Source organism: Podarcis bocagei (assembly GCF_964188305.1).
Source record: "Podarcis bocagei genome assembly, chromosome: 3".
Taxonomy (NCBI): domain Eukaryota; kingdom Metazoa; phylum Chordata; class Lepidosauria; order Squamata; family Lacertidae; genus Podarcis; species Podarcis bocagei.
In genome coordinates, this window is record NC_138127.1 from 24234975 (window position 1) to 24252993 (window position 18019).

The 18019-nt window shown below is 41.3% G+C and overlaps 1 protein-coding gene across 1 annotated transcript in view; it reads left to right on the forward strand.

The window, feature by feature from the left end:
* The first annotated feature begins 3905 nt into the window (after positions 1–3905).
* LOC308583094 (uncharacterized protein) overlaps positions 3906–18019 on the forward strand; it is a 235781-nt gene continuing 221667 nt past the window's right edge. Inside the window, exon 1 of the transcript XR_014006050.1 lies at positions 3906–3982. The gene's annotated coding sequence lies outside the window, so the exon portion shown is untranslated. The remainder of the gene's footprint in view (positions 3983–18019) is intronic.

Genomic DNA, 18019 nt, shown 5'->3' on the forward strand with positions numbered 1-18019 from the left:
CCTTAGTTTTAGATCTTATGATTTACGTGGAAATTGTTTCCTTTTGGTTGTGTATGTTTTGATGTGTTTTATTTATTGTTTATGACTTATGTTTGTAATTATGTAATTTTGTAATTATGTAAATCTTGTCATGTCGTAAGCCACCTTGAGCATAGTTGCAGCTATGGAAAGGTGGCATGCAACAAAATGATAATGATGATTGTTATGTACTGAGTTGAATAGGATCCAAACTGCAGCAGTCTGATTGGTCCTAGAACAATAGGATCCAAAATGCAGCAGTCTGATTGGTCCCAGAACAATAGGATTCAGAATGCAGCAGTCTGATTGGTCCTAGAACAATGCAGCAGTATGATTGGTTGGCAGGAACCACCCAATCATGCTCCAGATAGAAGTCAATCCACAACCTGATTGGCTTACAGTAGAATTCCGGAATTAGCCAATCATGTGCAGCCCATTATGTAAATAATGTATATAAAGCAGATACTTTGAGGGGACATTCATTCATTCCTCCTCACCACTATGAGCTGAATAAAGAGCATGAAATCACTTTGCGACTCCGAGTCTATTTCAATGATGATGATGAGCATGATATTGGACTGTTGTGATGATACAATGTGGTATGGGAGGGGATGAGTCATGCATGCTCCCTTACATTTACTCTCTAGAAACCAGACCATTCTTAACCCAGAACCAACAAAACTAGGCATTTGTATAGTTCATGGAAAGCAAGCGTTTCGCTGGAAGGAGGGCTAAATTAAGAGGACCACCAGAGGAGTTAGCTATAGTGGTCTTTGACGAAGGATTGCAGAGATAGGAGACATATTGAGATTCAGAAACAGTGGACTCGCCCAGATTGGTAAATCTCTTTTATTTCCTGTCATTGGGGTAACATTCCATCTTTGCTGAGTTAGAATTAGTACGCTTGAACATCTGCCAAAGGGGAAAGGAGACAGATTTTATTGCGAGAATATTTGCTCTTGTCCAAGTTGTGTTCCAGCTCTTGGTATGGACTTTGCACTCTTGAGCTTTTCAAATGAAATATTTAAGCATTCGGGATATTTATACTTTCCCCACCTGAACATGAAAATGCACAGGTACAGTTGGTTTTACACATTCCTCTTCAGAATTAAGAGAATTACTGATATCTACTTGACATTGTGCCACACACCTCTACTTGTGACCAGATATGTGACAATTTTACTTCTGTTTGGTTATATGTATCATAAAAGTAACTTCGACTATCCCCACGTAAACCATAGGCTGTTCAGACTTCAATATTAGATGTTACATTTCCAGACAGCTTCTGTGCTGAGAGGCAAGTCAATTCAGGAAAATTCAGCCAGAGGGGAATGTGGAGAATGAGATGTTTTGCAATAAGGGTTGTTTTTTTCCTCTTCAGATGAAGAATGAAGACTACTTAGGTAGCTGTTTCTCAACCTCAGGTTGTGTGAGGCATCCTCCATGCACCAATCTCTCTTCTGTGGCATTTTCTGAACAAGAGAAGCAAGTGTTTCAACTTCCATCTGGACCCAATTCTCTTATATGTCACAGATGACAAATACCAGACATTTGATGCAAATGGGATTAGCAGAGCTTTCTCTCTCTCTCTTTTTGCAATCACATACAAGTTCTCTTACTCAACTGAGGACATATAACCTAATATAACCCATCATAATGCATACCATCTGTTTCATTGTGCCTCCACATGCAAAGGTATCAAAATGCTTGCTAATAGGTAAATAACTGCTAATGTTTGTATTGGCGCATACGCAACAACCTCTTCTTCTGAAGCTTTCATTAAGTGGTAATTTCAGGAATGATTTTACAGCAACCATTTGTGCCAGACACATTATGTACACTCCTTAAAAGAAAAATGATATCAGTTAAATTAAACAATATAAAGTTTTACCAAGAATGCTGTTATCTTACTTGATGGGTCTCATATGTTAATTTTGTCCATTTGTTGTTCTGCACTGGAAATAAAAGGTGGGTAGATCTGTCAATTTTGGATCCTCTCAGTTCCTCATTTTTCCAAGCTTAATTTTAGTTCTCATTTCTACATCAGTTTGCAAATCACTATTTTTTTTTAATGGAAATCTGCCAGCATTTTAGTGTGGGTTTTCCTTAATATATACATTTTTGCAAGCAATTTCCCCTCATATAATGCACTTTTGAATGCTATTTGCACTAATATATGCATCTTTATGCATACATTACTTAGTGGATGTATTTTAGAATGCATTATTTGGGACTCAGCTATACAACTACAAATAAAACATTTTGAATGTGTTGTAATGTACAGTATACAATTGTGACACTAGATGATGACTGTGAGCTATAGCAAATTCGATGCGTTTTTCAACACATTTTTTTAAAAAAAGCATTTTCACAACGTTTTTCACATGTGTGTGGATTCCACCTTGGCTGGAGAACTGCATTGCAAAATTTGGGCAAGTGCAAATTTTGAAGGATGTCTGTGTTTTGGTTTACAGGAAGTGTGAATTACCGGTAGGTGGACTCACCTTTTGATTGCGAACTGAACTGAACCCCCCCCCCCAATCCTTGATTGCAATGAGAGAGAGAGATTACTCTAATATTTCCAGAAGGGAGTTGTCACTTACTTTACTGGGTCTTGACAGGAAGTGTGGCTGGAGTGAAGAGAGCCTCATGCTGCCCTCTCCTGCTCCCACACTTCCCAGAAGACCTTGAGATGTGGCATCACTTCCAAGGCATTCCAGGAATTGTAGCCAGTGGGGTGCTGAGGAGGAAATTTTGTGTCGCTGTGAGCAGTGTGTGGCTTATTTATAAAGTTAAAAAAGTAAGCCATAATATTAAGTAAGGGAGATGGCTTTCCTATTGAGTCCCATGTGTGCACTAGGGTTACCATTATTTTTATCTACACTTCCTAAGCCAATAACTGGAAAGTTCTGCTCTGCGTCATGGTAATTCATATCATTCCTTGCTAACGTTGTTTTCCTGATGAGAAATGGGCTGAACTGAAATTACATATATCAAGTCAATTTTGTTTTTTATTTCCATGAGAAAGAATCTTCTTTTTCCCCCTGTTGGTTTTCAGAACTCTTCACATTTCCCGCCCAGCACATGGGGCAGGATCCAACTATCTAGTCTTGCTAGCAGAAGCCCACACAAGGACTTTGAGTAGTGAAAAAAGACATTTTCCCCTTTCTACCCCCCCGTGTGTTCCCATGTGCTCCAAACTTGATTTGGGGTAGTGGTGGTTCTGCATAACCCTCTAGAACAGAGACAAGTTGGGAGGAGAGGGGGAATCATTCCCTTAGGCAAGCTGAAAACCTTGTGCTGATGGAACGATTGCCATAGCTCTACAATGAATTCCTCCCTTTGCTTTTAATCGTTGCACGCTTAATCTATTTGCCATGCAGTATCTGATTTACTGTGTAGACTCTCAATAGTGACCAGAGGGGTGATACAGGTGAGGTAGTGTTGCTCACCTGTCTTCCCAACACAGCATGTCCCTGCTGGTCACTGAGAGGGCGACCTCAGCATGACATAGGAGCAGCAACAGAGCCAATAGTATTCTCCAGACACTGTAGGCACACTGCAGCAATTGCCCCACTGTCTTGGCCCTCCCTTTATCAGTAACTGGCAGCATTGGGAAGCCAGTGGGTAATGCCACCCCACTGCACTGCTCTGCCAGCTGCTACTAGCTACTGCACCGCAAACAAGATAATCTTGAGTACTGTATAGTTGTACTCTGACTGAACATCAGAAATCAGAATCAGGTTAGCTCACATCAGAGTCAGATTTATTTACTAATGTTAGACGTACCAATGCCACTCAGTGTGCTAAGTGGGCAACGTTATACCGCGGAGTCTACGCTGTACGCCCCCACAATTTTATTGACTGACAGTATTTTACATCTATTGCGCAGATATGCCAGACAGGAGTGGCGGTCCCAGAATACCATGAAGCACAGAGACTCATTGCCCTCTGATCCTGTAAGGTAGGATGCGACTTGCTATGATTTCTTTGCTATGCGCACAATCCGACTTGCCAAATGTGTAGTGGTGCAATGGGAAAAGGGAAATCAATATATACAGTAGGTGAAGAATATAAACAGTTACTTGGGAAATGACAGGGATGGAAATATTTAAATTATAAGGATGTTTTTCAATCTATTACTTTTATTATCACATTCTAATTCAACTCGCCAGCACTAATTTCTTTCTTTCTTTCTTTCTTTCTTTCTTTCTTTCTTTCTTTCTTTCTTTCTTTCTTTCGATGTGGAAAGCCTTTATGTAGACTGGAATAGAATAATTTGTATTCTAGACAAAGTCATCTGGATATAATGCACTGCCAGCCCAAATGCTTTTCTGTTTTCTTCTGTTGGTCTTGTGTGTAGAGGGGCAGAAAGCTGCAATTTTAAAAAAAATCTTAAAGCTTCATTTTTTAAAAAAAATAAAAATTAATGTGGGCATTTACAATTACAGTGTTTATTTAGCCAGTATGATCTTATTTGGTACAGCACTTTGCTGAAAGCCAAGAAAAATTGAGTTTTCAGAAGTACAATGAATTTGAGTTTGGTGAGGCTTCTTCTCACATAGGTGCATAAGTCGTCCCTACAGCCGAGAACGGAGGATCCTCCATTCATGGCTGCTGCCACAAGCAGAGGATCCCGCCACCGTCTGCATGACACCGGAGCAGTGCTGGCTGCAAACCGCTATACAGCACATCTGTGGCGTCGCTATGTACAGCGCATGCGTGCGCCGCCGCACATGCACTGTACTTAGCGGTTTGTCGCTGGCACCGGGATCCTCTGCTCACGGCTGCAGCCACGGATAGAGGATACTCCACATGCGGCTGCGGTGCCGCGATGGCTGCTCGTGCCGCTGTGAGCCCCCGCGGGGTGACTTCTTGTTATCCCCGCAGACATGGAACCCAGGGTGCACCGCCCCCCGCTCCCCCATTGCAACGCCACTGCCTATCAGCCTCAGACAGAATAGCCATTGACCAGGGATGATGAGAATTGTGGTTCAGCAACATTTGGAGGGCCACAGGTTGGCCATCCTTGGTGTACATTATTGCAACATCAGTGCCATAAACTGTGAGGCGAAACATGCAAAATTATTTCCCCCATTGCTGTCCTATCTATTGACTTAACTATGATAAAAATGACATATTTCCATGGGCCAGGCTGGCCAATTTCATACAGCATTGGCCTATAACACGAGGATCGTGATGGTTGTTCAGATCCTAGTTTCATGTATGTGTGCTTTGGAGTGAGATTGATTCAACCCGATAATGGCTTATGTCAAAACATCAGATAATTTAAGATTCAGTATAAGGCCATAGTAAAAAAAAAAAAAAATCTCACAAAGGCCCAAAGCTAAAATTTCAGCAATGCAAATCCTAGTGCTTTGGATGACAGAGAAAATAAAACAGGCTTAATAAATGGGGAATGAGTCAGTCATTTCAAGCTTCATCAAAGGCCACAGCTGCCCTTAACTTTTTACAGCAGACTTCTGCTGCCTTTCAACTTTACATTGTTTTATTTACATCATTTAGCAGCTGTTTTATTATTGTTTAACTGTTGTTTCTTTTGTTTGCAAGGACTTAGTTATTTTAATAGAAAGCTGGGTTGGAAAGCAAGCAAGCAACCAGACACGCAAAATAGTTTGCCATCTATGGAATGCATTGTATTTTTATAGTTCAGCCAGTTATTTCCAGATATCAATTATAATCTGAAGGTCCAGGAAATCAGGAGATGGGATAGAAGGAGGGATGAGAGTTGCAGTCTTTTATCCAGTGCAACTTACCTATTTGTCTCCCGCATATGGTGAGATGGGCCTGGCCTTCTTTTTCAGACCTAACTACTTCCAAAATAAACATGGCTCCCACATCCTGAAGAAGAGGCAGTGACACTGTCTCCTTCTTCCCTTTCTCCTCTCAAATCTCCCATGTCAGGCACTGGAAACAACGTTAGCAAAATAATTTAAATCCCCTGGAGAGAAAATAAAGCCTGATAACATTCACTGAGGAAGCTGAGCCGAAACAGTGTATAATAAACAGAGAGATTTTGCATTTTCTAATTCAGGCCTTGTATATAGCAAGGAGATATTTAACCAAACGACAGAGGAAAACTCCCTCAGAACTGTGCTACCAATCAGGGCGCGTGCTGCCTCAGCAAACACCAGGCCGTTCTGTTTAGTTGCTGAGTAACACCGCCACCTGTCTCTCCCTTCGCCACATTAACGGAATTAAACTTTTAGTTGCACACACAATGGTCTGTGCTCTTGCCTTCCAGCAACTGAATGGCCCTCCCCTGAAATTTTGGATAGCTCCGCTTCAGAGGTAGAATGAAGCAGCTGCGTTGGGCAGGGGAATGCCATATGGTTGCACTAGGTCTTGTGCTGTTTCCGGGGGCCACTCAGCCTCGCAGCCTCGCAACCTCTCGTGTGCAGGAAGCCGAAGACAGCAAAGGTAAGAGAAGGGAAGGAAAGAGGGGGCGAGTGTCCTCTTTTTTTTTTTTTTGCTCTTCAGAATATGGAAACCCTATTTTTATTATAATCCCTGATGTATGTTCCTTCACTGCTTCCCACCCCCAGATACAAGGCTAGTTAAGGTGAAATTGAACAGCTCATAGCCTAGGTTTATGAGAGACGTATTGAAGGCTCTCACACAGACAAGGTTGTGTCTGAAGTTGCTTTTAATGTTTTGTTCATGTTTGGTAGAAATGATTAAATATCACCACATCAATGGGTAGGGTGCCAAGATATGTAGGATGCATGTGCGAGAATTGTAACATACATGTCAAAGTGGCTGCTCAGAGAAGCAGAGCAAGGCACTGGTACACTATGAAAAGGAAATGGTTTGGAGAAAAGTGATAAGTGGTTGACTACAGAAGAAGCTTGTGTGAATGAAAAGCATACAGGTGTTTTTGTGTGCATGTGTGCTTGTATTCTTTTTTTAAAAGAAGGGCTTTCTGGTGCCAAGAGAAAATTAAATAGTATTATACAGCTGGAGAAAGCTGGTGCTACACAATTGACCAGGGTATATGGAATGCACGTAAAAATGTTGTGGAAATGTAAATTTACAGTCATAACAGAATAAAGTAGAGGCAATAGCACTGAATTTTAAAAACAGATTTGTGCATAGGTAGGGTTGTATTCAGCCAACTAATACTGAGAATAGACCCATTTAAAGAACCTAAATTAGTCAAGGTGATCCTTCTTATTCTCCCCACCTCATATTTTTGGTGATGGAAAAATAATACAGATTTTATTCACACTGATGCAAATATATATGTGACACAATATGTTGTATACTGCCCCATCATGGTTACACGTTTGTAACCTGGCACTTTCCCCAACAGATTCCCCCCCATGCAAAATAAATGATACAGCAGCAGTGGCTGTAGTTCTGTAAGTAGCACAGACAACATATTCACATTTTGTCTTCCATGTTCTTCTTGGGGGCCAACCAAGCTACAGTCTGTGTCAGATGTGACATTTTGGTTTCCTCTGGCATGGCTATCAATGGGCAACTCTGAGTCAAGCAATAGCTGGTTCAAATCCAAGGGAAGCACTGGCGTGCAACTTTTCTAAAGGGCACCAAGTTATTAAAAGGCATTTCCCAAGTTTAGTCATATGAAAACCATTGGGTAGCTTGACCTGCTCACCCCACTGAGTCCAAAAATAATACGGAATTTATTATTTTCAGTTGCCCAAGTCTTATGAGCATCTGAGAAATGTGGAAACTGGAAGTCAATGTAACGTAATCTCGACAGGAAATTTTTCTGAAGTTGTTAAGTTAACACCTTTTGGGTGGAAATGCCCTGCCTGTTGGGTTATGGAACTAACAACACACTCTCAATGCTACCTATTAAAACATACTGCCTATGATGATACTAATTCAGATCCCAGACTTCTGCAATTTCTTTTTAAGAACCTCCTTTTTTGCCCCCCAGACAAATATTTCCTTATTAAACACACATTCCTTTGGAAAGTATCCCATGAATGCCTGCTAGAAAAGGCTTGCAACGGAAGCCGCTGTGTTCCAGTATCAATACACGCAGGTGATATATAAACAATGAACAGTTCTAAATGTTGTGCAGCTTGCATGAGCACAGACATGCCACTAGGATTCAATATGCCACTATGATTTGCAGGCACTGAAAGTATTTAAAAAGGATGTGTTTCTTGGAACAAAAAGTCCTGGGATTTTTACACATGGAGACGGGGGGACTTCATTGTTCATTCATAAATATGGATTGAAGGGTAATAACGTTCTGCTTTAGAATAACTGAAATTGGGATGTGGTGGTGGTTAGGATCATATCAATGGCCCACCTGATAAATGGAGGTTGCCACTTTTAAAAGGGGTCATTGAAAAAGCCTTTGCCGTATTTGCAGGCTGTGAAATTGGAAAAGGATGGATTTCACCAAATGTGTTTGTGGGATGAAGGCAGAATTTGCCCGCAGTTGAGGAGGCTGGAAGAGAAGCTAATAATACATTTCTCTTCTTTTCTGGAAAAAAAATATTCTGCTCAGTTGAAACTAAATGAAACGACGTTGTTAGTTTATACTGGTGAATGAGGGAAACAATGATCTTTGAGAGGAGGGTTGGAAGGAGCAGAGGCGAAAGTCATTGCTCCCGTCTACAATATTAAAATAATTTTGGAACTGATACACTGCTGTGTTCGAGATTCTTTACTCCACTTGTGGGTGGTGAAATTGGTGGGACCATTTTCCAAATGTTCTCCACGCTGCTCCTGAAATATTCCAGCTGATCAGGGGAGCCCAAGAGAGAAAATTGCTCAGGATATTCCTTTCTGAGAATCTTCAGATCAACTCTAGTTCTCATTCTGAGAAGAGGCTTCTGTTTATGACAGTAAAGTGTGAATTAAGGGAGATGGGGGAAGGGAGGGTGACCAAGGAGAAAGAAGAACATAGGTTACTGTGCTCAAGTATTGCACCCCAGGAGGATGGTTATGCCCAACCACACCAGTAGCTATGCAGACTGCTCAGGTATAGTACATGGATGCAGGAAACTGGCCTTTCTCCTTCAGCTCTTCTGGACTCAACTCTATTTGAAATAAAAATTCCACTGCCGCTAAAATATTACAGAATACGGGGTTCTCTCCCTGCCCCCATAGTGATGCTAATCTCTCCCCCCACCCCAATAGCACATGTGAGACGTAGACACCAAGTCTTTTGGCTAAAACTAATACTAAGTTGCTGAAGCTGGGTAGTATGATAAAACAATTATGAAATAACTTTGAATACACCCAATCAGGAAGTCCTGAAGGACAAGCCCTGCCCAGTTCAATGTGGCTTGTGGCGGCTTGTGGCCATTGTTCCTTCAGATGGTGTCTCTGTTCCCTATGCCAGAAGGAGAAAATGGCCAAGCTTCATTAGGAAATGCTTGCAGCATGTTATTAATTAGATTGAAAGTTCAGCAGAGAAACAGTAAAAAGATTTAAAAACCAAGAAGTTCCATGCATGACTTATTTGCCTTAGGATTTACATCTTGGCTCCCTTGCAGAGTTTCCAGTCGCTCAGTTTATATGTTCTTGCCTATGAGCCTCTTTTCAAAAAAAGTTAACTCTGGGAAGACAGCAAAGGCAAACTGTTGAGCTGCTGGTGATTGCTATAATTACTGCATATGTGACATAATTACTTCACAAGAAATCTCCAGCCACTTACCAAAATGCATCTGCATTTGGCAAGAGGAAAAGGTAAAGATAAGATCATTCAGACAGATTGCCAGAGTGCTGGAATTAGACAATTTATTAGATTTTAGTTTCACCCTTTCCTGAAACTTTGGGTAGGCAGCAGTTAAAAGAAAAGAAAAGAAAAACAAATCAAAGGCAGTCTTGGAAATAAGAATAGAGTTCTGTAATCACTCCTGACTTCCAGTACCAGTTTGCCACAACCACCGAAAGCTAGTTCAGGTTCAGACCTTTGAGAAGGAAACTTCTTTTACATGCTCTTCTCCAGTTAAGAAGGTTTGATCCAATAGGGCAAGTCTTGTGCAGAGTTTATTTATTTTCATGTAAATGTGTAGCCCACTTTCCAACTATATACTCTTCCAATTGGCTGTTAATAGGGGAAAAAATCATAGGGCCTCTCCTGCCTTTGTCTCTACAGTCACAGCAGGAACTGCAACCATCCAACAGCTTGACCCCACCCTCAAAAATGCATTCCTCCATTGTCCCCCAAGACAGACGGATACCAACAATGGACCCAACTAAGCCATATGCAGAGTGAATCCACTGAAGTCACTGGACATAACTAAGAACAGCTATACTCTTAACTAACCACCTGAAAATTGCAGTGGCATAAACCTCATGGATTTCTCCTGTTTCCAATGAAAGGCAGCTAGAGTGGTGGTGCCACCTGAAGCAACATCTCAGCAGCTGATCTTAACTCATAGAGACAGGACTATGGGAGAAAACTCTCCATACAATTTCTTGGAACTAAGCTGTTTAGATGATTACAGATCAAAACCAGCATCTTGAGTTGGAACAAAATGGTGGGCAGTGAAGTTCACAAAAAATTAATAGGTTCTACATCATCCCTAGCTAACAGGACTAGTGGTCAGGGATGATGGGAGTTGTAGTCCCAAAACATCTGGAGGGCTGAATTTGCCTATGCCTGTTCTATATAGTCCCTATGAGTAGCTTCAGATAAAAACTTGGCTGCCCTCTTCTTCTGGAGTAGTTGCAGTTTCTGGACTACTTTCAAGGGTAGCCCTGCTTACACTATATCACAGTAGTCAATGCAGTAGTGAGCAGAACACAGAAGCAGATCTGTAGTCTCTGTGGCAGCTTCAGCTGGCAAAAACAGCACTCTGGGCCAGAACTGTCCCTTGGAGTTTGGTCCAGAAGCGCTGGAAAAACTGCAAGCCTGATCCTTTTGAAGGCTCAGCAACTGAATTTATGGTGCCTGAAAAACCCTGGTCATGGAGTATTGAAAGAACATAATGGAGTTTAAAAGGCTAAAAGAGGAACATTTAATACTACAGGGAGATTGCGTTAAGCCCACTGAAAGCCCCTTCTCCCCTCTTAACAGTTACTGTAATGAATTTACATCCTCTAAATGAGTTCATTAAAATTACACAGGATCAATTGGCACAAGCGTCTATAAAATTATTATGAGTTTCAGACTGAAGTATTATACACTATTTTCCTGGACTGTGGCCATCTCCTTCTATAACTTGAAGAAAGAATTAAAAAAGAAAAGACTGTACTGCTTTAAATGTCAGCCCATGTATGTTGTTGGGTTATGGTGAATTGTGTCAGGTTCTAGAGTTTCATATGATGCAACCTGCAAATGTCCAAGTTGGCATTGTGCACAATAAAATGGGGGAAATGTTTCTCCAAAAAGCAAGTTCAGAACTGCCGGGAGCCAAAATACAATGTTTGCTTTAGCCCTAGATAGCCAGGTAGCTCATGTCCTTTCCAGCTCAGATTCTTATGTTAGAGCAGAAGTTGGAAACTGGTGGCTCTCCAGATCCAATTGGACTACAACACCCATCATCCTTAACCATTGCCCATTCTGGCTGGGGCTGATGGGAGCTGGAGTACAACAGCATCTGGAAGGCCTCAGATTCCCTATCCTGTCTTAGACAAATAAAGAAATTATGACCCCCTAGGAACATTGCCCAGCAACTTTCTGAAAGGTAGCATTCAGCTGAGAATAATGCAAGGCCTCTTAGTTCCAAGGCCAAAACATCTGCTTAGCTCACACTCCTAAGTAAAGTCTAAATATCAATGCATATTTAAATAGTCTCAAAGCACCAAACTCTCTATAGGAAATTCTGAAAACTTTTGCCCACTTTGTGTTTCACCCCCAAAGCTCCCTCCCCACCTAACCTTTAACCCCTTCTGTGCTTTTGCTTTTTACTCCCTCCAAACCTCTCATCTTTACTGCATTAAACAGGAATGAAGAGTTTTCTTTGTGTGCAGAATTTTATGTTTGCCTTTATACCACCAGTGATCTTATAGCTAGGAAAAAAACCTTGAGAGTATGGAAACTTGGGAAAAGTCTAGCACTGCCATTCCAAGAAAGGTAACTGCTAGTACTTGTGTGGACAAGTTACAAGAAGCCACGGGTTCCGCAGAACTTGAAAGTTGTGCCAAAACCAACAGTGACTCGGGTGGCAAAAATGCAGCTTGTAAATTTCTGGACCTGAAACTCCTGTATATAAATTAAGTATTGTTTAAATGCATGTAGGCTGGTGAAGTCAACACACGTCGTATATCTGATGCAAAACATTTCTTCCTGCTTGAGAAAAATAGAGGCTCGACTATGCCAGCTTGCAGAGGCCTATCCAAATCCATCATTTGTTTGCAGTGGTATCAGCCAGATGTCAGAAAAGGAACAGTTTAGTACCTTATAAGGTTTTTGGGTTTTGCAGGGAGGAGTTTGTTGCATTGGACTGCTGTGGTGTCCCCTGCATGGGCACATAGTTTTAGAACATCTTGGAAAATGAAAACATTTAGGACTGCATGCAGTTTAGGAAAGCCAGCACAGTGTTTCTTTTAAGACCAGGATTTTCAGCTTTAGAGCAGAGTTGTGACTCGTGTGTGTGTAGGTTGTCTCCAATGTGTTGGAGACCAAAGGTAGCAGCCCTAAACCTGGGTATAGTAAATGGTAGTTACATCTGAGCATAAATTAAGGACATTTGATTTGGACAAATCGTGAATCCTGAGCTGATGTAGGCCACATGGGAAAGATTCAGAGTTCATCTGAAATGAAGTGACATCTTTCCAATGCACCCTGAATTGAAGCAGGGACCTCTGAAGCAATTTGGGGCAGTGCAGACAGCATGTCTGCCAACAGTGAAACATTTCTCCCCAAGCTTCCCATGCAAGGTGTTAAGTTGTGGGTAAACATATCAGACGACACAGCGATTCTTCAAGCAGCTCTTGTTTATTCACAGGCCAGAACAGAACTGAACTGAACTGTTCTGCCAACCTGCTTATATAGAGCTCCACTACAATGCAACTGTAACAACTTTCTGTAACTATCCAATCACTGAACGTCACTTTCAATCCCTTATTTGCATATGTGGACCTGAGTGAAAACTTTCTACAGTATCCCCCTGCTGGCCCAGGGTGAGAACTTCAGTACATAACACAGGGGACATGCTAGGGTGGGGAGAGGAGAGGAGAGGAGAGGAGAGAACTCTTTTGTGACTGATAGGTCTAGCTACTAAACAGAGACAATGATTTTACCTGGGCTGTCTAACTGCAGTGCCTTGGAGGAGGGATGCAGAAACAACATATAACCTTGCTCTTGTTTGTTTTATGTGTTTTCCTAGTTCTACTAGTGGTGCTTGCTTGGAAAATGCTGGATATTCAAGTCACCCTCCCCCTGCCAGATGCCCACACAATCCTCACTGTCAAATCACCTTTGCACTTAGTTTCTGCAACATTTGGTGCCAACTGGGCAGAAGGCAAGCCTGAAGCTGCCCTGCCCCTCTTTCATAATAGTTTCTTAGCCTCTGCACCCATCCCTCTGAACTTTTGCCTCTGCTATGTACATTACTTTCAAACAAAAATCATTTCCTTAAAAACACGGTGAGGGAAGCAAATCCCTTTTAGTTATTCTACACCCCCCCACAAGCTTTAAAAGTGCCTAGTACACACCTGCTTGCACCTAATGAAATTTGGCTGATTACTTACCCATGGGCATCTATATGAAGCATTCTATATTTTGTCCAGATTGCCCACAAAACAATACGGGATATTATGCAAGTCCTCACATAAACCTATGGTGCTCAGTGCTGAAATTGAGAGATAAAACCCTCTGCTTGCTCTCTGGAGAGAAGGCAGAGTGCATTATTTCCTAAAATCAGTGTTGTGGTGCTCAGCATAAGGAGTTTAATGGGTAATAAGGTCCTGGGGGCAGGGCAGGGCAGGCGGAGCAGGACAGGTGAAAACACACAAAGCCATTGACCTTAGATGGTCCAGCACAGTTTCTCCCTGCAGCAATGTCTCTCAGGCAGAAGCTGTTCCTTATATGGGTGCCAGGTGGGGTTCTGGCACTTACCGGACCTCATGTCACTAATATTGGTGCATCCTACCAGGAAGGAGATGGGCAAGTTGGTGTCAGATTGGTTTCCCCAGTGTGTCCAAACCAAGTGTATTGCACCTCCTCATATGCCACTGGTGATGGGAGGTCAGGTAAGCGCTGTCAGTGGCACTGCCATTGTACTGTAAATCACCTATCTTAGAGCCAAGAAATGGTACAGAAATGCTTTAATAAATTTGCCCCATAGTGAGGCAATGTTTTTCATTTCTTATAACTGTTGGAAACCATATTTGCATCAGCATTAAGCTATATTCATCCCCAATCAAACATCTAACATATTTCTATTATTAACATTTCATGGTTGCCAAAAACTGGATGATAAATTATCTTAAAGTCTTTGGACAGAATTATTCACTCTTAGTTCAAAGCATTTTCCACTAAAGCAGAAATGTGTCTGAATTACAATGAGGATCAAGTTATGCAGTGAGGAAAATATGTTGGCTTATATTTACAAGCTATCGTCGTTTTGATTCTATAGATGGATTTGGATGCCCATGGCATTGTGGATAACAATCTTCTAAGAAAGGAAATCATTTTTGCTGTTCAGTCAAAAGCAGCAAGATTGGAGCTTAAATTGTGGTTTTATATTGCAGAAATGGTGAAGATAGACAATTGCTCTGGCCAATAATTCATGTCAGTAACATCTTTGACTACATTGAAGCATACAGTGGTGCCTTGCAAGACGAAATTAATTCGTTCCGCAAGTTTTTTCGTCTAGCGAATTTTTCGTCTTGAGAAGCACGGTGTCGGAAAAGTTTTGGAAAAGCTTCAAAAATCACCAAAAACCTCAAAAAAGGCTACCACACCGCGTTCTATGAGTTGCTCCTCGAAGTCAAGTCGCAACTGTATTAACGGTGTTAAGAAAAAGGAAACAAACTTGCAAAAAACGCAAGACGTTTTCGTCTTGCGAAGCAAGCCCATAGGGAAATTCGTCTTGCGAAGCAGCTCAAAAACCACAAAACCCTTTCGTCTAGCGAGTTTTTCGTCTTGTGAGGCATTCGTCTTGCAGGGCACCACTGTAAAGGCACCATTAGGTGACATGCTCTGTTTTGTACTGTATGTTTCTTAGAGTTGGCTCATAAAACACAAAGCCACAGGGTTCTGAAAAAGTCTACTAAGGCAGAAATCCATTGACCAGCTATGGGGCCATAGGCAGTGGCATAAGTTCATTTTTGAGGGTGGGGTACACTTGCAGAAAGTTCTTGTGAACATGGATGCCCCATTTGTGCTGATTTATCTTTCTGTGAAATATATCAACAGCTTATAAATGTGAGGAATCTGCCTGGGTTGATAAATTTAGCTTGTCTTATCAAAACCCTTTTAGCTCCCCCACAAATCCCCCAAGATGAAACTGCAAATTTGCTTTGAATTTTACTTTTTGGCAAAATTTCAATTGCAACACTCACAAGCTGTTGGGACCTTCTTCAGGTACATATTGGTGTAGACAAAGATTTACATGAAGCAAAGATCATGAGTATGGCTGGCACCAGTTCTCTTGATCTGAATGGCAATTCTTCCAGCTGCTATAATCAAGGGAGTTGCTGTCAGCCACATTGATGAAGATAATAATAATAATAATAATAATAATAATAATAATAATAATAATAATAATAATAATAATTTCAATTATAGCCCGCCCATCTCGTTGTGTTGCCCCAGCCACTCTGGGCATCTTGCAACACATATAAAAACATAATCCAACATTACACATTCCTGATACAGGGCTCCCTTCAGATGTCTTCTAAAAGCTGTGTAGTTTTTTATCTCCTTGACATCTGATGGAAGGGCATTCCACAGGTAGGAGGCAACTGCTGAGGTCAAATGCCTTTTTTGTCCACATGATTGTGTACCCAAGGATAGTTGAGGCGGCTTGTGTGGAGAAAACAAGGGACTTTGTGAACCAACTGCAAAGCTCATCTAAATGTGAGGTTGCTTTACATTTTTTGACGAGTGTAAAATTTGTGTCTCTTGACACACAGAGCTAATGTCAATTGTGCAAAGAAGCTGAATTTTAAAAAGTCGAAACAGAAATAAACCAATTCTGTTTATCTCTTGCAAAAGGAAAGCATGGGCTGTAAACAGAAGGGACCCATAATAAAAGAGGATATTGATTTTGTGTGGGATATTATTTGCTTATCTCTCATTCTCGTAGTTTTAAGTCTTGCCATTAATGAGATACAAATTGCTGTTTAAATGGGTGTTGCAGCATTTTAGAGCAATCCTACAGCAAAATAACTGAAAGAAGAGAAGACTAGAAAAATGAGAAAAGAGAGAAAGTGGTAGATGAGCATTAATAATCAGTGGTTTAGTATAAAAACTAGCAGAGCTGACAGATTTGCTCCACTGAGGCAGAGCAGCCGTGTTTGATTTAATTCAATCCGACAATTTGAGTGTTGGCAGGCTCAGGTTTTTTTCCCCTTTATTAATGACTAGCTAAACACTTTCCTGTTAAATCTTAATCCCTTCTTTGAATTTCATATATATCAGCATAATTACAGGAAACGTTCTAAAATTACTATGTTCCATTCAATTGGCTAATTGTTCAATTAAAGAGAAAGAGATGCAATGCGGTAAGTGCCTATATTATTTTTTTAGAAAAAGACACACAGAGAGAAATATATGAACTTAAGGGCAAAGCTACAAACAAAATAGACATCTATCAAGATGACTAAATGTAAGAAATGAGTTAAGAAAAACATGTAAAAATCTTGGAGAAGCTCTTCTGAGGTTGTTCTATCTGCCTCCAGACTTGGTCCCAACAGACTGCAAGTGGAATTATGGACTTCCAAATCTCAATGGACTCCTACTTTCCCCCTGTGGCCTTTCATACAGCTGGGTCTCATTAGGGAAGCAGACTTTTAACAGAGACACTATCCCTGTCTGTTGACCATGCTATCTGGAGCTGATGGAAGCTGATGGAGTCCAGCAACATCTGGATTCCTGCAGCATAGAGACATCTGATGGATCCATGCATGGGTGGGTCATGATCATGCCTGTTGACCCTACCACATCAGTGTGCCTAATGTCCATGTATAGCAAGTGTCCACCAGGACCTACATATGTAGATGAGAACCATGTGAATGTTTAGAAACTAAGACATGGCTTCTGATTGGCTGCAGGAAGCTCCTGCAGCCAATCGGAAGCCACAGAAACCACTTTGGACATTTGGGTTGCAAAGAACGTCCACAAATCGGAACACTCACTTCTAGGTTTGTGGCATTCAGGAGCCAAAATGTTTGACTCGCAAGGTGTTCAACTTCTGAGGTACAACTGTATTATACAAAATTTGGCTAGAGAATTGTAAAAATGCATACTGGGAACACAAACAACTTGTCAAAATAGTAGATAAAACAACCAATGTAAGCCTAAGTTTCAAGTTTGCAGTTATTACAAATCATTAACAAGAGCATGGTAAACAAGCCGTTTTTTGACAGAATTACAAGCCTGGTAGATGAAGGGAACGCAGTGGATGTAGCCTACCTTGATTTCAGCAAGGCATTCGACAAGGTGCCCCATGATATTCTTGTAAAGAAGCTGGTAAAATGCGGTCTTGACTATGCTACCACTCAGTGGATTTGTAACTGGCTGACTGACCGAACCCAAAGGGTGCTCATCAATGGTTCCTCTTCATCCTGGAGAAGAGTGACTAGTGGGGTGCCACAGGGTTCTGTCTTGGGCCCAGTCTTATTCAACATCTTTATCAACGACTTGCATGATGGACTCAAGGGCATCCTGATCAAATTAGCAGATAACACCAAACTGGGAGGGGTGGCTAACACCCCAGAGGACAGGATCACACTTCAAAATGACCTTGACAGATTAGAGAACTGGGCCAAAACAAACAAGATGAACTTTAACAGGGAGAAATGTAAAGTATTGCACTTGGGCAAAAAAAATGAGAGGCACAAATACAAGATGGGTGACACCTGGCTTGAGAGCAGT